At 42.9% G+C, this 26,292-nt stretch overlaps 1 protein-coding gene and 1 long non-coding RNA gene across 24 annotated transcripts in view; both read left to right on the forward strand.

Annotated features, from left to right (window-relative positions):
* LOC126037137 (electroneutral sodium bicarbonate exchanger 1-like) overlaps positions 1-26,292 on the forward strand; it is a 630,736-nt gene that overhangs the window by 432,669 nt on the left and 171,775 nt on the right. The window lies entirely within an intron of this gene.
* On the forward strand, positions 13,126-13,630 carry LOC126037151 (uncharacterized). The gene is made up of 3 exons (XR_007505530.1): positions 13,126-13,238; positions 13,381-13,453; positions 13,539-13,630. It is a non-coding gene; the product is annotated as an uncharacterized LOC126037151 (long non-coding RNA).

A 26,292-nucleotide genomic window follows, 5' to 3' on the forward strand; every position in this document is an offset into this window, starting at 1 on the left:
TGCATCTCATTTTGCACTGTGAGTCTTGTTAAGTCATCAGGAATGAAGTACTTTTAGGAGATAAGCTAACTAAATTGCACTCAAGTGAAAAAAGTGCTCTATAACTCCGGAGAAATAATACTGGATTATAATGAAAATAGAAGTATTTTGAGCAAAAGATGCTTAAAAAGTTAGGTAAAAATGAAGAGCACGGTGCAATTTTTTTAGTTTGGGTTTTTATACATTTTTGATTTAAAGTTTGAATGTAAAACAAATCTGGTTGACTTGATGTGGAAAAGATGTTCAAATTGACAAGTATTTCTTTCAAACAAGAATAAGCAAAGTAGCAGCTAGAGAGAGTGTTTTGGCTTTAAAGTGTTTTGTATTTGTGAACCCAAATCTCCAGGCTGCTGGGCAGGGTGAGACCTGTGCCAGCCAATTCATCTTTTAGCTCCAAGTGCCTTTTGATAGAGATGCAGGTCTCCTGGGGATTGTGGGGACGTGCTCCTGCATCTGGAAAAGATGGCTGAGTTCCTGGTGTAAGAAGGGCACTGGGGTTTAGAGGTCAGAGCTGAGGCAGGTATGGAAGATGGCAATAGCTGTGATCTTTAGTGCAAAAAATTTATTTTTGTATATTCAAGCAGGTTTTTTTCTCTCCTCTGCTAATCCAGCGTGGAATATGAGCCAATAAAGAGAAACCGACGCTGTACACGCTGGACACACTTAAGTATTTGTTTTAAAATAGGTGTGAGGTCAAGCTAGAACGTGCTTTGCAATTGGTGTATTTACTGCAGCAAATTTTCTGCTCTTCCTGGCCGTCTTCTGTGGTTTTCAGCCTGCTTCACCTCCACAGAAAGAGATACCGTGCGTATGAAAGAGCCCGTTATGCGTCTTCCCTTAGGAGATATTTTTTTGTGCTCTGCTCTTGAGTTACGATCTGAAGTATTTATGCCAACATTTCAAATAGCTTTTGGATTCCCTGGTTAAAGTATTCTGAACCTACCCCAGCTACATGTTACAATGCACAAGTCCCACCAACCATCAGTTTTTATTTCATGACATTTGTCATGAAGTAACACACATTGCAGCCAGAATGCTGTGTTGCTGTTCCATGTTTTTTTTTACAGTAGTTTTCCAGCTGTATTCCTCGTCCCCATGATAAAGAGTGTTGCCAGTATTTCTTTTTATCTTAGAATACACATGGTAAGGATGGTTGCTGGATGTCTCATCCTTTTTAAGGCTGTGAAGGCATGCTCTGACAAGGCCTTTTCCCAGACCCAGGTATTCAGGGATGCAAGGTGTGCCTATCCCCATCAGCTCTGTGAAGGATGTAAGAGAGATTGTGCGCCTGAAGGTTGAATGATGCTTCTGTGTTAGAAGCTGAATTTCCACAAGCAAAAAAACAGCTTCCCCGACTCTTTAAGCTGTGTGTCCTTTTAATGCTGCAAAAATGTAAATAATGATCCTTGCGTACATCTTTCTCAATTAAATGTACAGTGGATGTCTTCTCGTTCAGCTAGTCTGGAGCTTAAAAAGCAGCTTAAAAATACTGGACAGGGTAATTTTTGGTGGACATGGCCAGAGCCTGCTTGGAAGAAAATTGGATTGGTTACACCAGTCTTTATGTGAGGCCCAAAGAGAGCCTAAGGTTTTGAGTGCCCTAGAATGCTCTTTTCAAGTAGGTTAACAGGCACATATACACCCTGTAATGACGTAAGGACTCCCCAGAACATCTTCAGGACAGCTATATTTTATGCAAGCCCCTGTTTTCATGCAACCTCAGCTAGCGTTGTGCTGCTCTTTGCAGGGTCGGGTGAGCGGTGTTGTCTTTGGCTGTGTGGGCTTAAATGTGTTTCTAATGTGCGTGTCAAATAATTGCCTGTTAAACAGACTGCCAGTGTGGCTGAAGCCAGTGCTTCCGAAGAAGGTGAAATAAAAGCTTTGAAGATAGGGTCCTGCTGCGAATACGATCCAGTCAAGTAAGTGTTGATTGTGTCCCATCTGATCTTTGCAGATCGTGGAAAAATTGCAGAGATGTTTGTTTTAACGAGAGAGACACATGCCTACCTCTTTGGTTTTCTCCCCCAAACCATTTAGTTACCTGAAGAAACCCTTGGGTCCGCTCCGCCATCATCTACTTGCTTTCACTGCGGAAAACGTGGCCACTACATAAAGAACTGCCCGACAAATGGGGTAAGATTGTGGGGGACTTGTGGTGTTACTTAGTTTTTAATTGTTTTGCCTTGGCAGTTACGTAACAAATACATGAATCCTCATATTAAGAATTGTTTCTGTTGGGGTGAAATGCAGAGGTTGTATGGCAATGTTGCAAAGGCCTTCAAAATTCCAGGGGAAGCTGGAATTAGAAGTGTGAAATTTTCTTTTTCCTAGGTCGTAGACATTCAATATATCCATAGGTCTTTCTGGGTGAACACTCGTGCATGTTTTTATATCTTTCAGTATTAGTGGAAATGTTTCTGTTTTCCACTCTTCTTAATGGCAGTTCACAGTTTTTATTATTTTGTACAAAACCAAGACATTTCTCTCTGCCCCATCTATTGAATATTTGCGTGTTTTAATTGCACTAAGTCCCTGGCTGAGTATTGATGCCATTTAACCGTAGTCACTGAAAGCTCATTTTGCTTCTGTTTTATGTTTCAAAGGCTTCTTGCCAAGTCTAACAGATGGCTGTTGGACTGAGATTTCCTCCCCCTCTGACTTTTCTGAAATCCCATGTGTGAAACAGGCTGAAGTTTTCCTGTTGCTATACAGTGAGAAAATACTGCCGTGGGCTGACAGGAGTGGCTCTTTTAAAATGACCGTGGTAGCACTTCTGGTTTTCCGTCCTGGATCTCCTTTTGTAGAAGCTGTAACATCGACTTCTTGCTTTTATAAAATGTAATTGCTCGGAGACTAACGTTATGCTGAGCCTGCAATTTACATGTATCCTCTGGCAAAGGAGAGGTGGGATTCATTTCACCTGCTTTCTAGCTGTGAAAAGATTAATTTTCTAGTCTGAGCTTCTTTCTTAGTTGCTCCAATGAATGGGAGAGTTCTGCAGAAGGAAGATTGTTCCTCCCTCCCTCTTCTAGTGTTGTGGCTATAGAAAAGTAGTTTAAACTAAGCGCCTACCTTTTAGGAGGCTCATGTGGAGCGAGAAGAATTCCATCTCTTCTCTTGCTTTGAGAAAATGCAAAGCTTGGAAAAGTTTTCCTCTACCCATCTTTAACTCGTTTCTTTTTCCTTCCCCACCCCTCCTCCAGGGAAGCTTATGCTAGAGGAAGGATGGAGAAGCCTCCCTTTTTACCAGAGGAGCCGTCTTCTTCTTCCTCCTCCTCCTCCTCCTCTTCCTCCACCTCAGATGCTCCCGTTCCAGATGAGTTGTCATGTCTCATCTGTAAGGACATAATGACTGATGCAGCTGTTATTCCCTGCTGTGGCAACAGTTATTGTGACAAATGTAAGTGTTACGCCCGTGTTTGTTAATTCTAAACATCACATCTGATTTTCTGAAAGCAGAAAGAGGAGGGAACAAAATTACTTTGCTACCAGTTCTATTTTATGCTGAAGTATACCCTGGACGGGAAAGGGCTCTTCTGGTATCAAGGGCGAAAAAAGCCAGGAAGCCTTTTCCCCTTTTTAGGTATCTAGTTAAGTCTTCTTTACAAGCGGAAGGACGAGTATGAGGAGAGTGGCTAACTGTGCAGGGGATTACAGTATTAGACACTGAATGCTTTTAGTTGGTCCACAGCCCTTTGTCTCATACAAAATTATATAGCCGACTCTGGTGACTTACAGTGGTCTGCAACAAACAGATAGTTAGGCATTTAATCCACATTCTTCTCCACGGGAGAGTTGGTTAAAACCTTCAGAACTCGAACCTCCTAATGGTTTTTTGAACCTATTAATGAGGTTTTTTTGACACATGTTTTGTTCATTAACCTTGAGGTTGGGGACTTCTCGCTGTACTAGTTAGTGGGGAAAAAGACTAGCTGCAACATCAAGACACAGCCTATGCTACATCTGCAGATGTTCCAATGGTGAAATACAAAACTGTATAGTTATTTGCTGCATACTAGAAATTTTTTACACTATTGAACATTTATAGCTTCATGCTCTCAGTTCAAGACTATATTCACCTATTAATCATAGACATGTCTTTATGATTGGTGGGAACCCCCAAAACTTCCTTAGTTTGGCTAAATACTGTTTTGATTATTCTAATTCTATGCAGGTATTAGAACAGCATTACTGGAATCGGAGGAACATATATGCCCAACGTGTCAGGAGACAGATGTTTCACCTGATGCTTTAATTCCCAACAAGTGCATACGCCAGGTAACATGACGACTTTTACATAAAGTGCTTGTAAGAAAAGGCTCTTTGTAAAAAGCGGAAAGGGAAGAAAATATTAATTTACATCTCCTTAAGCAAGGCGTAATTGAATAAGGCTAAATTGACTTTTCAAATGCACTGTTTGCTGCTGTCACAGAAGCTTACGACTCTTTAGAGATGATCTGGCAAATTCGGGTCCCGCTCTTACTGAACACGATTGCCTCGCTTTCACATTTGGCGTTAACACTGAAGTACTTGAAATACAGGTCCTCTGAGCTACCAGTCATTAGTATCGGTGTTCAATGTGACGTGTTCATACATCTGTATGTTGGTTTCTTTGAGGATTGATGGCATTTACGGAATACATGAGTAATTTTCCTCTGTGAAGGCTTCTGTTCGTATATCTGCTGAAGTTCCATCGTAGCTTCTTGTAAATGCTTTTCTGCCTCTAGGCTGTGAACAACTTCAAAAATGGAACTAGCTACACAAAAAGGCTCCATCAGCAGATTCAGCAGCAACAGCAGCAGCAGCAGCAGCCGCCACCGCCTCCACCAGCACCCAAGACTGTTAGACCTCCCGCTGTTCTGGTGAGTGCCGCTGAACCATCTACATCTTCCTCTCTGTCAGTCAGCAGTTTGTTGGAAGAGAAGGTAAGCTTTATTTCAACATATGCAGTGATTCTTATATTGTAGTAGAGCTTCTTTTCCAACTGTCTGCGTTATTCACAAGGGCTGTCGGCTTCCTGTGCGAAGACAAGCAGCATTAGCAAGTCGTCTGGGCCCCCAAGGACAGTCAATACCCACCACTGGTAAGGAACTGTAACTTTAGAATTCCTTTCTCTGGGCCCCCAAGGACAGTCAATACCCACCACTGGTAAGGAACTGTAACTTTAGAATTCCTTTCAAAACATTATCTTCAGATAAACTGCATGGGATTTTTTGCTTTTTCCTCTCTCCACTCCAAAAGGTCATCCGGGGACAGGCAGTACAATTGGCTCAGCAGGTGGCAGACCAGGCTGGGAACTGTAAGTATTATATAGAAATTCAATGTATTACTACTTGTAAGCTGTTAAACGAGGCCGTAGCACTTGACTTCTGCAACGGCTGATTCATAGTGAAGTACGTATGCACAGATAGTTGTGGAGAATACAAGTGGTCGTTAATTTTTCAATGGCCTAATTTGAACTGGCTTTAACAAAGGGGATCTGTGCTTGCAGTGAAATTATTTAAAATAAACCTCCAGTACCTGATTGAGAAGAGGACTCTGACAAAGGAAGTCTTTTTGAGGAAACCAGAATTACCTATCAAAATTGAATACAGTTAAAGGATCAAGTGGAAAGGCACCCTTTTGGTTCCTGGCTGAACAGGACTGTAGAAATTGATTTCCCAGTAGGAGTCAGCCTCCACATTCTTTTTTTCTAACAACTTAGTTGATGCTGATTGAGCAAATTCTTGGAAAAGTCAACACTGCTCTGTTATGACCATTTTGAATGTCTTCAATGTAGTCAGCCCAAATAGCCAAGCTGCTTTCTCTCAGTTGGCGAGAGAGGAGTCTGTTTTATCTGTGACTGCAGGGTCAGGTCAGTCCTTCCTTTTAGTATATATGTGTTCTAGATAGGTAGATTGTAAGGGTGCCCTGTGTTTATAAAATCTTAAGATAAATCAAAACAAACCCCAGGATCCATCCCACAGATTGTCTAAAATCTCCAATCGAGTAAGCAGGAGAATAACAAGTCGGGGACAAGAGCAGGCCAAATACATCATGGTGAGGCAACGACGTAGGAAGCGTACGTGGAAGAAGATGAAAGAAGTTTGGGAGAAGATGAGTTACTATCTGTGCAGTACTTTGCAGATCAGAAGTGTGAAGAAGTGTGGGCACATGCGAGATGGGAGTCTCTTTTAAGCCTGGGCAGCCTCCATCCACAGTCGCAAAGCTGAGTCTGAGGAGAGCAGACTGAGGGAAGTGTTGGGGGTGAGGATGTGGAAGGCAAGTAGGAGGGTCAAGAAATGAGTGTAGTCTCAAATGAACAGAGAGCAGGGAGAAAAAGGCTTCAGTTGAGAACAAGAAGTGCTTGCCACCACACTCCCGCTTCATTGGCTTTCCTTCTGTATTTGTTATGAAAATGGTATCATAAGAAGGAAAATACTCATTAGGAATATTTTGACTTATGAAGTGGAAGTTGACATACCCGTAAAGAAGACAAGGCAAATTAGGTCAGGGCCTAGTTACACTTGAAAGTAAACAGCCATTCTGACTGGGGAGAGTAGTTCATAGGACTACAGTCCTAATACCACCCCCCTACCCCCGCCAGCTTTTTGGAAAACGCCTAGAAAAAAAAGTTTGAAAAATGAGCTCATAGAGAAGGGGGGTAGGGGAGCCCACTAGGTGACTAAAAGCTACGTCTGTAGTTGGACAAAGCTACTCTGCGAGAGAGAAATCCATCTTCCCTCAGTGGCAGAGTAAAGGCAACAATTAGAAATCAGGAGTTGTAATAAGCTATCTTTTTAAAATCAAGTGTTGAGGCTGTCCTGTGAGCATTTCCTCATCCCATTCCAGCCAAAGTGGGTCAGATACCTTAAATAGTTCTAAGCGTCTCTTGACTAACCCAGCTAAGATTTGAAGCCGTCCATTTGTGAAGTAGGAAAATAGCCGGTTTGAATAATGCCATCATTAATCCCTGTAGCCTTAGGGTCTGGATATGGACTCTTTGACAAGCATGATGAGTTGTAGAGACCTTTTTAATGGGTGTCCCCCTTTTGCTACTAGTGTTTCTGTAGAGACCCTTGATCCATTAAGTACAGTTCTTACCTCCGGTGCCCCTCCTTTCTCTCTCCTGGTTTCAGCTGGTAATGCTCTGCCTGACTGGGCAGTGAGCTAGCGAAAGCAGATTTGAGCACCTTCTACAAGCAGAGCTTAACTTGTGCTGCTCTGCGTGCTGATGTACATCTCTTGGATTTAGATTAAACCAGATGTATGTAGAGCTAAGCCTCTGAGCTATAAAAGTGGAACGCTGTGTTAAGAGCACAAGGCTCTGCTAGCAACATTAGCTGCAGATTGGTTGATGTTTTCCTTCATCCTCTTCCATAGACAAAACCAAGGTAATGCTGCATTTACTGCAACAACTCTGTTTAACAGACCACTTTGTCCCTGCTCTGCAATCAACTCTAATGTCCTTTCAGAATCAGTAGAAGCACAGCCAATACATTGAACTAAAAGAAGCCAGCGTTAAATTGTCTTGTTTAATGTGATTGGGAAGCTGATGGGAATAACCTTAAGTCAAAAGTGCTGTGAAACTGAAATGTGTCCAAAACTTGTGCTGTACATAGTGTCGCCCTTAGTGGATTTCAAACCTTTTTATTTCCTGGCGATCAGTTCCAACTGTCTAGCGCAATGCAAATAAGCTGTCTTCAGAGAGCAGCAACTTGGATCTTTTCTTATATCCACAAGTGTTTTTTAAAGAAGTTGCTTCTAAGTTAGGTCAAGTTATCTAAAAACCATAAGCAGGATCTTTTTTCCCTCATTTATATTAATGCTGGGCAAAAGGGCAGAAGCTGATTTGGAAACCTGTAAGTGGAAGGGTGTTTTGCAGTAAGGTGGTGGTTGTTGTTTTGTTGGGTTTTGTTTTTCTCTTTTGTGGAGTCTTCGGTATTTTATTTTCTCCCCCAGTACTCCTAGGCTGCAGAACCAGCCTCCAAGGCACTATGGAATGACTTCTGCAATTAGCTTGGCTCCTCCTACGGATAGAGATTCCATTCATACTCAGAAGCTGCTTGAAGCGATGAAAGCATTGGGGGTATTTGAAGAGGAGGAAGAACTGCATCACAGGTATAACAAGACTGTAAAATTTGTTAATGTCCTGGGGGTTTTTTAGGGCAAACTTAACATGAGTTTTCTTTACAGGCTGGTTGTTCTTGGCAGACTGAATAACTTGGTCAAAGAATGGATTTCAGAACTTGGTGAGAGCCAGGTAAGGTTTTTTGATAGGTTCTTATCAAAACAGCTGAAGCCTTTTTGTTTCTTTCAAAGGCGATACTACTAGGATTTATGCTAAAGTTCAACGTTTAACTTCCTTCTTAAGTATCAAGGAGATCTGTAGTAAAAGCCATTGAAATAATGTATAAAAGATCCTTTAGATGAAGACCTTCAAGTCCTTGGGGCACTGAATAAGTTTGCAAAGTGGCTCTGTCAGTTGACTTGTAGCGGTTAACAAAGCTGAAACAAGACATTGTGGGGGGAGACAGATGGTAACAGGGCAGTAAACTTGCCCCAGACAGCCTACAGCACTCAATCTAGTTTGAAATTATTACTTTAGACTTGCCTTTGGTATGGCTCTTAGATGGTGTTCATTTATGTGGGTCTGCTGCAGGGAAGACTGATAATAGGTCTTTGTTTAAACTGATGAAGCGACTGCTACAGTACCTACCTTTTTTGTTGTTGTTGTTGTTGTTTGTGAGTTGCCAGCACTCCCTTCAGAAAAACAGAATCAGTCTATTAGACTAACAGCTCAGTATGGGAGGGAGAAGACATTGTTTATGGAGGCTGCTGTAGTCTTTCTAAGTAACTTCTATGCTAGTTAAACTTGCACGTAGGTCAATGTGTATCTTCTGTTCTCCAGAAAACTCTTTCTCTTCTACCCACAGAATCTTCCCCCTTCAGTAGTAGCAAATGTTGGTGGCAAAATATTTACGTTTGGTTCTTACAGGCTTGGAGTACACACTAAAGGTAAACTTTTGGTGTCTGGTCATAGTTGTAATGTTTGAAAGTGTCTTCCAACAGTAACAGAACAAATGGCATCTCTTTGCAGGTGCTGACATAGACGTGGCTTGTGTTGCTCCTAGACATGTAGAAAGATCGGATTTCTTTCAGTCGTTCTTTGAAAAACTGAAACGTCAGGAGGAAATAAAAAACCTAAGAGTAAGCAAGCTCTCTCCTTGATAGATTGTGCAACTCTGACAATAAGAATATTCCTGTTAAAGACTCCTATTGGTAGTGATTGTCTTACAAACCAAAATTAAAAAGGGCCTTGTTTCTGAGCCCCTTCTAAAATACTGTCTACACAGCATGAAAGCGTGGAAGTCAAGCTTTTGGTTCCCTTCCCCAGTGACTGTATGTCCGATCCGAATCTCTGTGGTTCACTTCTCCCCTACCCATGGTTTGGGAATGAGTGGGCTACAGTATCAAAAAGCAAGGTTGTGCCTAGGAGCCTTGCTTTCATCCTAGCTGTAGTAAGGGGCTTGGCAAGAAAGTAACTGCATGCAGGTAGAGGAAGGGGCAGCCTGAGAGCTAAGGGAGTTGAATGTGATGTGGAAAGGTTTCTGTCAGTACCTTTGCCATGGTGTTCCTTGGGTGTACTTTAGGACCTCGAATTCATTCTTCTCTGGTCCTGTTCTTCTCTGGCTACTCAGCCCGAGACTTTGTAGAAGAGATGCACAGTCAGCTTTGCATAAAGTCAATAGGAGCTGTGCTGTGAATGTACAAAACTGCCTTGTAAAATGACCCTCCGGTGCATATGCTGTGTACTTTGCATATAGAACCGAACTCCTGAGAAGTGTTTCTCTCAGGCTGGTCTTCCTTGTGCAGACATTTTGAAAGGCTTCACGTGCATAGCTAATGAGCCTTTGTTTAGGTGACCGAAGACAGGGTCAGTGGGCTGTGGCACAGTTCTGACGAGTGGGCTACAAAATTGAAAACTGTCCCATAAGGTAGCTGGTAGCATCTCAGGCATGGTAGAAAATAAAAATACAGGAGGCTAGTGCGCGCTGTCAAACGCGGACAGAATGTTCTCGATTTCTCTGGATGTTAACCAGGAGTAAGATAGCTACAGAAATCTCTTGCTTTTCTTCCTCACCACCAAGGTAAGTACCTTACAACCTCTGATACTGATGGCTCATTGTGCACTGTTTGTTCATTACAATACGTGATCAGCCTCCGGATCTCTTGGCTAAATAACTTGTTAAAGCTAGTATTATACCGTCTTAGTGCTATACCGCTTGCAGCTTATGAACAATTCTTCTGGTTTGGAAGCAACTCAGTCTTTATACTGAGTAGTTAGCAGTGTAAATTCTGCATTTGATCGTAGTTCAGGAGAAACATTAAAGTAGCAAACCATGTTTTCTTACACAGTTATCCTCTCCTTTCCAGGCAGTTGAAGACGCATATGTACCAGTTGTCAAGTTTGAGTTTGATGGCGTTGAGGTAAGCATTTTTTGGTTTTTTTTAAGTGAGTAAATTTTTTCTTGCTTTGGAATAGGATAACTTTTCCAGGGAGCTGTGACTGTGCTATTTTGGACCGCAAAGTATCCCAGGAGAAGACACTGCAGTAGAATGGGAGCTTATAGGAAAATAAGCCCCTAGGGAGCCTAGCAGGCATGGGAGCATCAGGGACATCTTTTTCTAGGCCTGTGCTGTAGACCAGGGTAGCCTGCTTGAATAGCATTTATCCCTAGGATCATGCAGAGTGGGAGCAGAGGCGGTGTCCTTGCTCAGTCTTCTTAGCTCTGCCAAGCTAGGTATCTACAGAGGGATGTGTACAGTGTAGTTCACTGTACGAATCGTGTGAGCAGACTAAATGTTTTGCTGCACATCCAAAATGAAGTGGTCATGGGACAAACAATCTGGAAAATGGAAAGTGAAAGTACTCATTTGACTCCCGCCTGGGTCTGTCAGCTGCAGGAATCCAGCTATCTTGAATACATCCTATACAATGAATCAAGACCTGCCTGCTGTAGTCCCTAAGCAAGTTACTGCTTGGTATCACTATCACAAAGAGATTTATTCAGTGACCTTTTTGTGGCCTTCATCTGGTACAGACTTTCACAGGATAATCTTCTTGCCTCAGACTGTACTAAAAAGCAGATACTTCAGGATCAAAAGGGCTTACTGCATAAAGGAAATGCTCTCTCCTTTGCTGAAGTATAGTTGAGGTGACTGAACTTAAGTCTTAATTCTGTGAATAATTTTAAGTTCCCTTTTAATTGAAACGCTAAGTCTAGAGTAATCTTTTCCAACTTAAAATGCCTTCTTCCTTTCCCTAGCTTAAAAAGAAAGGGGTGATGCAGTGAAGGCTTTGTAAATAAAATTGGGAACTTCTAGAAATTGTATTGAATCTTCTGGCAAGTAAATCTCTTGGGAGATGTATCTATAGTCACATAATTCTAAATATAGATGTTAACCACTCTTTTTAGACTTGAGTAACTGTCCCCCACCAGTGTGCTCTTTGCAAACTGCGGGGCATTCTAACGGTTGGCACTTTTTCCCTCTTAAGATTGATCTCGTGTTTGCAAGACTGTCTGTGCCAATTGTTGCTGATAATCTTGATCTCAGAGACAACTCGTGTCTCAGAAGCCTGGATATAAGATGTATACGGAGCTTAAATGGTAAGCATATTTGCACATCTTTAACAAGAAAATGTTACTAAAGTTGGTATGGAATGCACGTTACACACCCCAAGTTTCTGTACAGGATGCAGAAACTGATCCCCTGTATACTTGAGACCTGAGGAGGTGGCGAGTGGGCTTAAATTCAGCTGTTTCAAGTTGTGTGTTTAGATAGACCTGTGTTTCATGTTTCTTCGATTGGGGGGTGTGTGGTGTTCCAGTTTGCCACAGAAACTGCTTCAGGTGAATAGGTAGAGCACTTGATAGAGAAGATTATGTGGTAGTTCATTAAAAAAAAAGGATATTTAAAATACCTGAAGCTGAAGTTGCTCACTGTTTAACGCTGACTGGTTTAATTGTTCCTGGCTGTCGAAAGAAACCTAGCTTTCGGAATCCTGTCGAAGGGCCTTATTGACAATTGTTGGCTGTAGTCTAAAGTATGAAAAAGCTGTTGAGGGTACCAGTTACCTGAGGTGATACGGAATGTGTAACCTCTAATTTGTTATGTTATGTGCCTGTAAGGTTATGTGTAACCTCTGATTTTTAAGGTAATACAAAGCAAGTAATGCAAACTTGTTTTCATAGACTTGCAGGAGAAACTGTAAGCTATTGATCCAGTACAGCACAGAACTGACTCGTACCTGTTACCAGGAAGTGCTGTACTTCAACTGTTTTTTCTTACAGGCTGCAGAGTTACTGACGAAATCCTGCACCTAGTGCCAAATAAAGAGAACTTCCGGCTCACGCTCCGTGCAATTAAACTGTGGGCAAAACGTGAGTAATGTGATTGTTTGTGATCTTTAAACTTTCCAGAGGCACCTCGTGCTGAAAAAACAATGGCACTAGAAGTCCTTCATCTTTGGATAGCTGTTTAAATATCAGGTTTTAGTTCAAAACCTGTGTTTTAGTTTAGATTCAAGGACTGTCTGTGGGGTAGATTCTGTGGTTTTTTTTTAATGGGGGTGGAGCGGGGAGATGAGGAGAGTGCCTACAAGACAAGGTGCTGCATTGCTTACCAGGAACCTGACTAGAAAGGATAAAAAATGCCCAGTGAAGTATAAAAGCTTGATAGATAAGGAATAAGAAAATACCGTTTGCGCATGTGACTAGAGCAAGTGCTAGAAGAATGGCAGAACCTTCTTCTCAAGGGAAGTTGGAGCGAAGCAGTAGCTGTAGCAGTGCAGGCAAATTTCAGAGTAGCGGTATTTTGGGAAGTGGTGTGGTAATGATTCTTTTTCGCATCGCTGTAAGGACCAACAGTTTTGGCCTCGTTGCACTGCAAAAATAACTGACTTGGAGGCTGAAGGGTGCTAGGTATTCTATAGATTGTGAAGGTGGTGCTGTAAATTTGAAGGACTATACTTGGGCATGGGAAGACTACAGGGCAACGACAATGTCTGCATTGTAGGACGTGGCATTTACTCCAACGTGCTGGGATTTCTTGGTGGGGTTTCCTGTGCTGTGCTAGTAGCGAGAACGTGTCAACTCTATCCAAACGCTTTGGCTTCTACTCTGGTGAACAAGTTCTTCTTGGTTTTTTTCAGAATGGTAAGAGCTATTGATGACTATTTTGATTTGCGTAAAGCAGTAACACTTTCTGAGGTGGTTCTTTATATAAGATTTAGACCAACACCATTCAGTCCTACCCTGAATTACATGGCAGAGTCAGTGCCTGGCTTTTCTTGTTTAGGGAGTGGCCAAGACCTGTATTGCTGAAACAACAGGAAGAGAGCAATCTTAACTTAGCAGTATGGGACCCCAGGGTATGTAGACATGGAATTTGGAAGCCTTGAACCTTTCTTCTAAGCTAAGCTGCTGGTGCTGAGCACAATTGTTTTAACATCACAGGTGAACCCATCAGACCGATACCACGTAATGCCTATCATCACCCCAGCCTATCCGCAGCAGAACTCTACATACAACGTATCTACATCAACGCGAGCGGTAATGGTGGAGGAGTTCAGACATGGTAAAGTTCTTTCCATGCTTATTAACTGCTTAAAAGGTGTCATTCTTGCAATATGAAACCACATTACCTGACTTGGTTATATTCCGTGCGGTGTTGTGCCCTTTTAGGCAGAAGAGTTCTCTGGGAAGTCTACCTGTTGCAGGCAACAAGGGAGCAGTTTTACAATGAACTGTTGTAGTAGGCGTGTATTGTGTCAAGGGAATTCCTGCTTTTTGATCTGTCAATTACTGTTCAAAACCTTTCTCTTGTAAAGTTTCTATCACGCTCTGCTAGTCTTAAAAACAAAATGGTAGTAAGGTTTTCAACCTTAATTGTAGGTCTTGCAGTTACGAATGAGATTCTCCAAGGAAAATCAGACTGGTCAAAGCTCTTTGAACCACTGGACTTTTTTCAGAAATACAAGTATGTATGAAATCTGTTACCTGAACTTGAAATGATTGCCGTACTGGTTAGCATAGTGACTTTTAGCTTGCAGTCGAAATACAAGATGGCATTGATATGTTTGTTTTTCAGAAGCTGGAGGTAGTCATAGGAATTTTGGTAAGGATAAGTATAGGGAAGATAGAAAAACTGTTTGTGTTTTGCCACTGACACTGTTTTTATTAACAAAAATACCAGCTCTGATACTTAGAATGCAGCAGAACACGATTCTGAAGGATGTAATCAGTTTTTCTTCAGTTAATACTGTGCTGCCTGCAGGATATAATGTGTCTTGTCTGGAAGTCATTTTCTATACATTTAAGGCAGTTTTGGTTTCATTTGAAGGAATATCAAGTCCTGAGCTAGAATGTTACTTTTTCTTTTCTTCTAGACATTATATTGTGCTGACTGCTAGTGCCTCTACTAAAGAGCATCACTTAGAGTGGTAAGTCTTGCTTTGAGTGTGGGTTCAATACATCACTGACGCTCAATTCAGTGTTGCGCTTCATTTGGTTAATACAGTTCACAAAACTAAAGTATTTGACTGTGCAGCTCGGCATGGAATACAGTAGGGAGGTAAGTAGACAGTTCCTCAGCAAAATTAAAAGCTTTCTTGTGAAGGGCAGTTAGCGTAAGTTATCTTGCTGTTTAAGAAGTTAAGCTAAAGACCTAAGTCATGATGAGAAGGAACAAAGAGGGTTAGCGTGCGTATGCTCTGTGCCATCTGGAGAAGCAGACTCCTTAGGAGTCTAAGGAGACTACTTACCCAAGGCTACTTCAGTTAGGAAGATGTTCCTTGTTGCAGAGACTGAAGTAAATGGGGATTACTTGATGTCATCAGATGTGTAGTGGACACTGGAGAGCTTGATCTTTTACTGACTTATAGAGCAGTGGTCTCCAAACTTTTGTGCACTCCTGTGAGCAAAACAAAAAAAAAAAAAAGTAATTTTTGAACACATAGTTGCGGTCTATGTCTACTTCTTTACAAGTTACGTACACATTACTGAAGTTCTAATCTTTTCTTCCCGGACCCAGTGGATTGTCTTGTGCACCCCCTGGGGTACATCCCCCTCCGACACTTTGAAGACGACTGTTGTAGAGCCTTAGAAGGCTTGGTTTCATAGCTTTTTTACTGGATGCAATATTTAATTTAGGACTAGATTGCACTCAACGCTAAGTTGCTCTGGTAATGTAGTCCGCCTGTTCCAGAGCCTACTTTTCTCCAGTGAAGTGAAACAAGGCTGTTTAATCGGGGTGAAACCTGACCGTCTGCACAGAGTACCTGAATGGTGATAAATAGTGTTTACTACGTTTTAATCTAGTAGTGTGCTCAGGCATCTTGTGTTTAGTGCTGGAAATGATCATCTCGGCCTGCTTGGTAGTGGATAGGTAAATTGCAGGAGTGCTGATCTACTTTGTGAAAGGTAATGTGAGAACCCCTTCAACTGTGGTTAGAGAAAATGACTGCTGCTGACGTGGTATTTGTCACTGTCTCAAGGGAGACATGCCAGTAATAACTTGTTGAACCTGTGTGAATGGGGTGACTAACTGTGAGTCTTGAAATAAGGGGAAACGGTGAGGAATTAAGGTACTGTAATGTGTGTGGTGTTCTTTTTCTGAAGAAACGAGTGCTTTGCCTGCCTTGCTCAAGTAAGCAAGGAAAATAGCTGTGTGTACCAGACCCCTGTTCTGAGGGCACCTTGGTTATACTTCAGGGTTCGGCTTGCGGTCTAAGGCAAATGATTGAATTCTTGAGCTACCTCTGAAAGACACCTTATTTCCTGTTTAAAAACAGCTCTAGTAGGTAGTACCTCTTACCTGAACTTGTTAATGTGTTCACTTAAAAATCGTGTCAGCTACAGCTTGATGTCAGTCGCAGTTAGGTATACAACAAGGAGTTCTGGGCAGAGGGCTTAGAGCCAAATAGTTTTTAATGTGAGATGTTTTAAGTGGAGAAGGCTTATTGTATCTCACAATAAAGATGAGGAAAGTTCTGGCTGCAGTAAAAGCTGACGTTTTTGCAGTGACAGAAATGGCAGCAAACGGGGCTTAGTTTTGCATCTGGGAAAATGAAAAGCAGAAGACAAACTTGCTTCCGTTTGCTATAAGAACAAGTTTAGTTCACCAACTCTTGAATGGATTTGGGAATAGATGGCACATCTCTGTTGTTCATCAACATAAGATACTTGTGAAGAACGTACAGAGTTCTGACTGCTTTCAAGGGTAGCAGTGTTTTAGGTAGAAGGGTAAAATGCCAGTACTTCATTTAAAAGAATAGCCTTGGTGGTCATGATACATTTCTTGGGTAAGTCTCTGATGAGACTGTGTTGACTGGATCGTTTGTTTATTAAAGGAACGATATTTTTCAGTTTGGCTGGAAGAGGGTAAACTCTTTTCACAGATCAGTCTGCAAGAAGAATAGCATCTTTACTCAGGTGTAATGGAAGAGTTGTGCTTGAGCCTTTTCTAAACGGTTGTTCTCCTTGATCTTTGGGGTAAAAAGGAGCTTTGCTGCACTTCAAAATGCAGCCAGAGGTGCTGGGAATCTGCTTCTTGTTGACATTTTCATCATAGGTTATATGTTGAAGTGTTGTGTCTGACCTGTTAAGAGTACAAGTTAAACTTACTTACTGCCTCTGTCTTTGGAAACTTTGAAGCTCCAATGTCCCTGAAAACATCTCCAACTCCAGTGTGTGTGATATAAATATCTAGTATCTGCTGAGCTGAATGAAACTTACTACTTACTTACTGACTGGTTAGCATTTTTTGTATTAGCATTGTATTATAAGAAGGCAGATAACTACTGTGCTGGATACAGTCAAAAACGAGTAAATGTCTCTTGTTCTTATCAGGATTGGCCTTGTGGAATCTAAAATTCGTGTGCTGGTTGGAAACTTGGAGAGGAATGAATTTATATCTATTGCACATGTAAAGCCACAGTCTTTCCCTGGCAGCCGAGAACTTTGTAAACAGTGAGTTTCATTACTTTTCTGAACTAGAGTTTGGCCCATGTATTGTACCTCGTTTATATTCCTTCACCTCAGCTTACCTGTGAGAGATGTTCAGTTACGTAGCTACTGTTTTGTAGGTAGGAGGTCTGGCGGGCAAGGTTCTGAGCATGTAGGATCTTTTTAAAGAAGGGAGAACTTGAGGGAGGAGTTCTCGGAGAACTTGAGTATGGGCTGACTCCAATCTTTAGCTGCTGCGTACAACTAAACTGTTTTGCTTAATCCCTTCTTGAGAGTAGATGCTAGCACCCAAATAACTGGCATCTGTGCATAAATGATAGATTTGTGACTCTGTCTTTTTAGGAGTGGATATGTGTCAATGTGGTTTCTTGGAATCGTGTTTAGGAAAGCGGAGAATGCAGAAAGTGTTAACGTTGATTTAGCGTGCGTTATACAGTCATTCAAGGATACAGGTAAGCCTCTATTTTGCTCTAGTCTCGTAGGGTTTCGATTTTTAATTCTAGTGCAAGTTGCTTCACAAAGTGAATTGTGCTTCCTTCTGGTATTAGCTATTAGCTATTTCTGTAGAGCGTGACACGTAGAAGATTAGCCTTAGAAACATACTATTTTGACACTTTGGCAATGTAAGTCCACCTTGAAACAGAAGTGTGTACTACAGCCCTATGTACCATATCCCATATGTGAAATAACAGTTCTGCAGATCATAGTGAACGATCAGAAAGGAACTGCGATTCCTGAAGTGGACAGTCAGGTGTGAAGCCAGGAGAGAGATGCCCGTTTACTGGGTGTAGCTACACTTGTCAAAAGCAGTTGTCAGTTACTGAACTTTGGAAGTGGGAATTAACTGTATCAGGCTCTAAGAGAAGTTGTGAATGCCTGCTGACAGTATTGTTTCCAAAATAACAGTTTCTGTACGATACCATCCCAGAACTTTGAAAGGCAGTGAGTGGTCACATTGTAATGACATGCAGTCTTGCACGTCAAGCTCCGTGTTCATCTTCCTTTATTCCTTTTGATAGATGCAGAAATAAAGTCATATCGCAAGCGTTGTTAGATAATGCTAGAATAAAGGGGCTTGGGGGTGAGCAGTCATTTGAAAGTACAGGTCTTTGGTTCCAAAGTCTGTTTACTTCTTCCCAAGCTGACTGCTCTTGTGCCTTTCAGAAGTGCACGTGTGCTGTGAGGCTTATGCCTTGCTATCGTAACGACAAACTAAGGAAATCGGGTTACTCTTCGGGAGTGACGAGTGTGTTTGGACAAAAAGTTCTAAGCAGTGGACTCCTTTAAACTCTTCATCAGTGCAAACAAACATTTCTCCATGGTACCAGCATGAGCTGTGTGTTGTGTTGCTCAGACAACATGAGTAAATGCAGTAAAAGCGGACCTTCTTTTTAGCTCATGCTTTGGGATATGAGACAAGCACAGAAAAAAGGCATCAAAACGCTTGTCTGAGTTTCAGGCCAGGTGGGGTGACTTCCTCAGACTTGCACTGTTACCCGAACCGATGCTTGTCTTGTACGTTACATCCAGTGGCACTGTGTTTGAATGTTGTGGCAAATGTAAATCATGTCAACAACTTTGACAAATACCCAATGCAAACATTCCCACTGAGCTACAACACTAAATTTCCTGTTAGTTTACAGCCAGGCTAACCACCTCAATGTGCTAAAGGAACGTATGAAGATTGAGGCAGCTCATGTGAAGAGAAAGCACCTCCACCATTTTTTGCCTGCAGAAACCTTACCGAAAAGAAAGAAGGTATATTAAAAATTGGGCTCTTCTGGCAATATTTTTTTTTCCTTTAATAATTACTTGAAGACTTCATTATTTTGATGTTGTTGTTTCAGCAAAGCATGCCAGGTACTAGTCAAAATGCTGGTGGGCTTCAGCGCAAAAGGACTTCTTCAGATGGAAGCTGTTTGGACAGTTCCAGAGACACGGGCTCCAGAACACCGGAAAATTCCTCTTCATCACATAAGATTGCTAAAGTGGACACCTCTCCAGCCGAGAGAGAAAGGTTAGCACCATAACCTTAAAGCTGTGAAGAAGCTGCTTTTTAACTGACTCGCAATGGGAATGAGGTCTGGGATTTCTTGTTTGAATCTGTGTTGTTCATAAGCACGTGGAGGGCTCTAATGGCTTCAGGAAGAAAGCTGTCATCTCCTTTGGGCACGTGGGGGGAGGCAGGTTAAAGAAATCCTTGAAAAAATGAATTTAATATCCATGAAGACATGTCGGAAGAAAGGAGAAGTGGATACCGGAGGAATTATTTGGTCTTGAATGTAGATCTCCTTGGGTTAGTGTGTAACTTGAAGCCGGAGTGTTTTCCATGTAGGTAATTTTGTTCTTTCTAACAAAAAGTATGGTTAATGCCAAGCAGTATGATGTTCTAACGAAGTGCTGATCTTGATCACAGCAACACTAGAGCTGCTGCTGCCTTGGTGCAGCAGTATGAGAACTCGGGCAGTAAAAGTGTGTGTCACTTCCTGGGAGGTCTGCTTGTTCATAAGCTACTTCAGCCCAGGAGGAATATGTAATCTTGAGAGTAATAGCCCAAGAGTACCAAATGTGTAATGCCTGCTGTGTTCAGACCATTTGGTACTGGAGGAGTGGCATTAAAACTAAAATAAAATGGGATGCCCGTATGGGTAGAGCAGATCCATTCATGGAAAGCAGTACAGAGTGCTGGAGGTACTAAGCTGGAAGACAGTGCAAGTACATAGAGACTGACTAAAGACAACGCTGAAGTTTAAATTTGCGGTCTGAAGTTCAGCGGTCAAAATGAAGATCTCGTGCTAGATTGCCTGGGAGTTTGTTGTTTGGTAGAGCTGTGACAATGAGCTAAGAAGACAGACATTTGTCTTGCATGGGCTTTCTGGAAAGGAAATGTATAGTATTTTACAAACGAGCTTTTTATAACTCTAGCATCTGACTCTTACAGAAATGCTGCGTACCAGAAATCTAACGGTGCTAACAAGAGAGAGAAGCTACCTCGTGTAGCTGAGCCATCAGTGTCTAAGGGACTCTCCATTCCTGTTACTGATTCAAGTATGTATTGACGTGGTGGGTGGAATGCAGTCTTTAATTTCACGGCTGAACTCTAGAAGCGCGGTGTCTCTTACAGAAGTGGAGGCTACAGTTGCAATAAGAACATTGGGACCTCCAGTTGGTAGCACCATTCCAGGACGTAACACAGTTTCTCAACCAGGAGGACGTTTTGTCCAAGGACAGCATGAATTAAGTGGGACTGGAATTACAGATCCTAAGAACAGTGCACCTAAACGACCTTATTCAGTGACCACTGAAGGACCTCATTCACCTCCATCAGAAGAACGCCCCAAAACACTAGCAGACGGAGAAAAGGTAAGGAAGGGGGGCTAGGCCAGGGAGGGTTTGAAGTAGAATTAATTCTTGATGTACAATGCATGACATAACCGAGAAGAAATGCATATATACATCCCCAATGGATTCAGGAATCTAAATTTAAGCATAATGCTAGTTTTACTAGGATGTAGGTGTGAGAAATTGTCTTGAACGGACTGTATAGCTATTAAACAATTTTTTTCCCCCGAGATCTGGCACTAGTGACTGGTTTTGGTCTGGTGGCAGGCTCTCTAAATACTACTGTACTTGTATATTACTGCACTGACCCATTGCTCAATGAACTGGAAACAGTTCTTCATTCAGAAAAAACCCAAATCTCAAAAGGAAGAGGACATGAATGTTATAAATGTAGACGTATGAGCTAATCTTGTTCTGGCAGATGATTTTCGAATGCCTCTTGATAGTTTTGCTGCTTTAGAAATCAGCAGCCTACTCAACAGGTTGTCCACTGCTGAAACGACCGTGTGGAGTTGCTTGTTAAATCTGGGTTTTGTGGGAGCTTTTGATTAATGCTTGATTTGTTTTCTTGCTATACATAACTCTCCTTAAACAGCTGTTTGCGTGGCTTGACCTCTGATTTGAGGCAAAGAACAACTAGAAAAAACTCCATTTTGACACTTGTAAAGAATCAGCTTGCAGAACTGTTACCTACTATTGAATACTTCAGGTACAGATTTCAAGGTTTGGGTAGTACGACTTCTTGCGAGGCTTGAGATTCCTGTGCGGTAAGGGGAGTGTTGTCTAAATGTTGTTTTAAGAATGGCCACTAATACAGTTAATGTGTTGACTGGAAGCTGTACTCAAATATGAAGGTAACTTCAGTATAGCAATTATTTTGAGTCTGTGTATTCTGTTCTTCTAGTTAACTGGCCAGGATTCAGCATTCAAAGGCGGCGGCAGTCCAGAAGATGTCAGCAGCAGATCTACAGACAATGTAATTAGGAAGGGGTTTTACTCAGTGGGCTAACTGAAAAGCTGAATGGACTCTGCTAGTGCCTAGACTACCTCACGTCAGTACTCTACGCGTTTATTGATGTAAACAAAAATATGCTTTTTAGTTTAACTTCTTTCAGCCTTCATTTCCCAAATATGTTCTTGTAAGAGTTATCCCTATTAGTCTTTTTAGAAGTCTTGACTGTCACTAGCTGAAACAGCTTTGGAAAAGCCACAAAAACCAAGCTGCCCTGTGACTTGGATTCAGAATGTAGGTAAACAGGTTAACTAGTTACTGCAACCACGTTGTGGTGTCAAGTGTGTCTGAACGTGCTTGTATTCATTTGTGCTTTCCTAGTGCATGTGCATATATTGTTCTTCTCCTAAACTATTTTCCCGGTTGGCACATACACTCCTGGGCATCTATCAGAATGGTGCTCAGCTTCCTCAGCTAGCAGCTGTCCCCTGCCTAACACGGCCACGCGCTACACAAGTATTGCCTCCCATGGAGGCCCATAAATAATTGTGGTATTGAAGACAACGCAGCAGAGGATGCTACCAAGGTATGGAGATGATAGACGTGTCCCATGCCGTTGTATCTGATTTTTGTCTTGAGACTGCTCCAGCATGAGACTTGAGGGCTTTTTTTGTTGTCGCTGGGTAGGAAAGCTAAACTCGGAACACACAGCTGAAGATGTACTTAAACATTGCAATAGCCAAGGCTGTTGTGGCACTGCTACCCACCTGCAAGGGAGAGTTTTGAAAGGAATTGGCATGCAGAGAGTGTTTTCAGATAAACCCTGAAAGCTGTTCTACGTGGTTACATGAAAACTTGTAGTAGTCTGAAGTTCCGGTTCTGTAAACTGGTAACACTGCTTACCCAGTTAAGTGCATGAGGGTTTTTTGAGGGGTGGGGAGAAATTCTGATCCCGTGAAACAAATGTTGTGCTCTCTCTCTATTGTAACTTCTTTATAACTTGGTGTTTTTGTAAATGAAGTTGTATGTTTTTCCAGAGAATTTTCGTATGTACTGTAAAATACTGTCTTCCAAAAAGATTTTTTTTTAATTATTATTAATTTTTTTTAATGCACGTGGGATCTGCTTAAAAACCCCAAACAAGTAAACCAAATGTAAGGTGGGCAGGGCAGTGCCAGAAAAAGTATGTTCTACAAAATGATGATGTCATGGTAGAGTAAATTTGAGGAGACTAGGAACACTGCTTTCCTGCTTCTAGTATTTCCAGGTTTTGAATTAACACCCTCTGAATAGTGCAGCTTGCAAACTGCGCTGACAGCTGAAGTCCCATTTTGCTGTGCGGACAACAGATACCCCTGACTTCTTTTAAAATTAGTTGCTTGGCTTAAACCGCAATTCTGAGCTCTGATCATTTTAAGCATCCACCTCAAACCCTAGTGACAAGACCGAAGGGGCATGTAGCTACCTTGCACGGTCTTCATTCTCCAGCATTCCCCCTACTGCTGGTATTCCAAACTTGTGGAGAAAGCATGACCATGACCGTATACTTACCTTTTTTCCTTATTACCTCTGGTTTCCAGCTTGCTTCAAGTGCAATTCATCTCTTAGAAAATGTGCCTTAGTGGGTTTGAGAGGTCTTACTCCTCCTTCTCCCCTCGAAAAAACCCCAAAACTTAAGGGTGCAAGGCTTAGGTTTACTCACAGGTTAAAATTAAGAAAGAGAACCTATGTTACTTCAGTGGCTTTTAGCAGAGCTACACCCTGAGTTTATAAAATGGTTACCTTGGTTTTGTGACCTGGGTTAAAACCATGGTCTTTCAATACTGTCAAGTCTGTGTACTAGTTACAGTAGGTATACAACTTCAGCACTTGTGTAAATAAAACCCCATCGTTAATTTGAAGGAATTAAAGCTGAAGTAGGTGACGAGATAAACGGCAAAGCAACTATGGAAAGTGTTTTGTAATGGTCTACAAGCCTGTAATATTACCATGCTTTTAAACAAATTCTTCCACTTGACCTGTTAAAGGCTGTTGTGCCCTTAACCTCTAGTCAGCACATGCATTTCTGCAGCTGGTCTCAAACTAACCTAGCTAATTGATATCAAAGTATATGCCTGTACATGGATTTATTTTTTTTAGCTCTTGCTTTGCAGAATTATCTTCTAATTGTGCTTTGTTGTTGTTGTTGTTTCCCCCCCCCTCACTCTTAGGGTGTTAAGAAGAAGTTTAGGAAGAAGTCAGGTTACTAGTTTCCTGGACTTGATCCAGCATGGGTCAGATTACACGCTTTATTTTAATGTACCCTGACTCAGCGCTTGGCCGCGTGCAGAGAGATGTTGCTGTTCTGGAGTTTCCCTGGCTATTGCAGAGGTTGGATGCTGCCCCAGCACTATGCAGATTAGATTACAGCTGTTTTAAATAAAGTTCAAACTGCACCAGTTCAACTGAAGTGTTTTCCTTTGTTTATGGAGCAAGTCTTCTGTCAAAGTGATTGAAAGGCAAGTTCCTCATGCATAAAGACTCCTCTCCCTACAATACTCAGAAGGAAGCAGCCCAAGCTAGAGACAGTATTGCCAAGCGTGGTTCCTGTCCTTTAGGGTGAATCCCTCCAGCAGGCTTTTCTATGCTCTGGGAAACATCTGCGGTTATAACTTTGCAGCTGCTGTTGGCTCTAGCAGTCCTGTCTGAATCTGGTCCAGCGCAGGTCACCAAGAGTCAGTGCTAGAAGCAGCGCTTCTTAGCTGTTAGCAATTGCATCATCACATCGCTTCCTGGCATAGTGTCTTATCGCTGATCATCTGGGGACAGAGGTTTTTATTCGTTTGCCAGATGGAGCTGGTAGTAGGGCAAGTTCTTTCTGGAATACCTGAAGGAGAGAAAAGCTGTATGTGGCCTTCTTTCTCATTTTTGTTTTTACTGAAAAGCAAAGCAATCGGTGCTAGCTTTGCAAGATCCTCAGGGTTATCGACAAACCCCAGGTAAGTAAATGCCTAAACTAAAACAAACCCCAGTAACAAATGCATTGTTTTCTCTTGCTTCTGCCACAATACATCCCCCTAAGACCCTAAACCCAATGCTGAATGTATTTAATTGTGATTGTGCTGAACACAAGATGACCAGAGCCAGAAAATACCTTGGACTTGAAGGTGAGGGAGGCTCCTTGATGCCAGACTTGCTGCAAACTTTGCTGTTTTCTGTCTGCTTTCTTAGCTGGTTGCTGTGTGTGTGGCTTGGAGGTCCAGCTGGAGGGGGTGAGGGATGCATGATCAGTCTCCTTAAAGAGGAGCAGCTCTGCGTTGAGATTGTGTACGGTTAGTAACTTTGAGCAAGACGTTCCATTGCAGGAATTAACGTCTCCTGTGGTTTTACTTGTTAGGTCTAAGCAAAGAAGTGGTTCATGTGAAGTCGCCTCCGCTTCTGCTACTGCAGTGGGTTGGTGTAACTTCTTGCTACTGCTTCTGCAACTGCAGAAACTAGAGAGAGCAAGTAATAGAGGGGTTGGGGGGTCCAGCCGCAGCCCCCTGCTTCCTGGCCAGCTCTGCTGTTGCTCTGCCTTTCGTCGAGTGCTGCGGGGCCAGGTTGGACTAAGCAGAGTCCAGTGGGGTGTTTTCCGAGAAGGAGGCGAGGGGTGGGCTGTTGAGCACTGCCTGCTGCCTCCTAGCATGCTGGTCAGCATGGACTCCCTCCCCTCCCCTGTGCCTTCAGCCACCATCTACCCCTGGGGTGCCCAGCTCCGAGCGTGGCCCGAGTATGACTACCTGTGGTTGGTAGTCGGTTTGTTTTGTGTTTCCAGGTTTTCTTCCTTGGAATCATGTTGTCCACAAAGAAATGTCATTATCCATCCCATTTCTAATTCAGTATCTACCGATCTAGTGTGACCCAGAGCCTGTGTGAAGGAGGAGCCGCTCCAAAGGATCCTGCAGCGACCTGTTTGTCCACAATCCTTTCTTCGAGTCCACGTCTGGAACTGCAGGGGCAGTGCTTGTGTGCAGAGTCCCGGAACAGCAGCACTGCCAGGGAGCCCCAGCGCCTGCTGTGTCCAGAGCTGCTCTTTCCACCGCCACACTCTCCTCCTGAGCCCTTCTGGTGTTGTAAGGCCGGAGTGCTCCAGCAGCTTGGCCACAGTTCTCCCGTGTGGCCATCCTGTGACAGCAGGCAGGGGAAGGCACTGGGCACTGCTGGGACAGAGCTCGCCATGCTCCAGAGCAGCATTTGCGTCATGGAAGGAGACCCCCTCAGGGCAGTGCCTTAAGGCTTAGGTCTTCTTCCAAAGTTTCTCTCAAGAACATGCAGGCTCTGGCCATGTCCACCAAAAATTACCCTGTCCCGTATTTTTAAGCTGCTTTTTAAGCTCCAGACTAGCTGAACGAGAAGACATCCACTGTACATTTAATTGAGAAAGATGTACGCAAGACGCACCAGCTGGGGACTGATGCTGCCAGCAGGTTCAGCACCCCAGGGGAAGAGGAGGGCAGCCACCCTCTCTGGCTGGAAGCCTGTCGGGGCTTCAGCGTTTCAGCTTTGGTGGCCCCAGGCTGCTGCGGAGCCGTAGTCCAGTCTCTAGGGCTGCAGGGACCCATGCCAGGGGCTGTGTGGACGGAGCTGGGTAGGGGCAGGGCTGCAGGAGGTGATTGCAGGGCTCTGACCCCAAGCAGAGTGGCTGCAGCACTCGCGTTTGACCCCCAAACCTTGCCTCATCAGTGCCTTTACGGTAGCTGGAGATCCTCATACTTACACATGAGGAGTTGCAGGTGTGATCTGTACCAGCAGTGGCTTAGGAACCCGGACCGGGGCTAAGCCCCAGCAAGAGCCTTTGCACAGAGCTGTTGCTCTGCAGCTCCCCGGCTTGCCTCCCAAAACTCCTCATCCAGCAAAACCTCCCACGCTTATGCGGAGCTTTGATTCTCGGGGCTCCGCTGTTCCTCTTGCTGATGCTAATGCCCTTGGTGG

This window comes from Accipiter gentilis, unplaced genomic scaffold, assembly GCF_929443795.1.
Source record: "Accipiter gentilis unplaced genomic scaffold, bAccGen1.1, whole genome shotgun sequence".
In the NCBI taxonomy this organism is placed as follows: Eukaryota; Metazoa; Chordata; class Aves; order Accipitriformes; family Accipitridae; genus Astur; species Astur gentilis.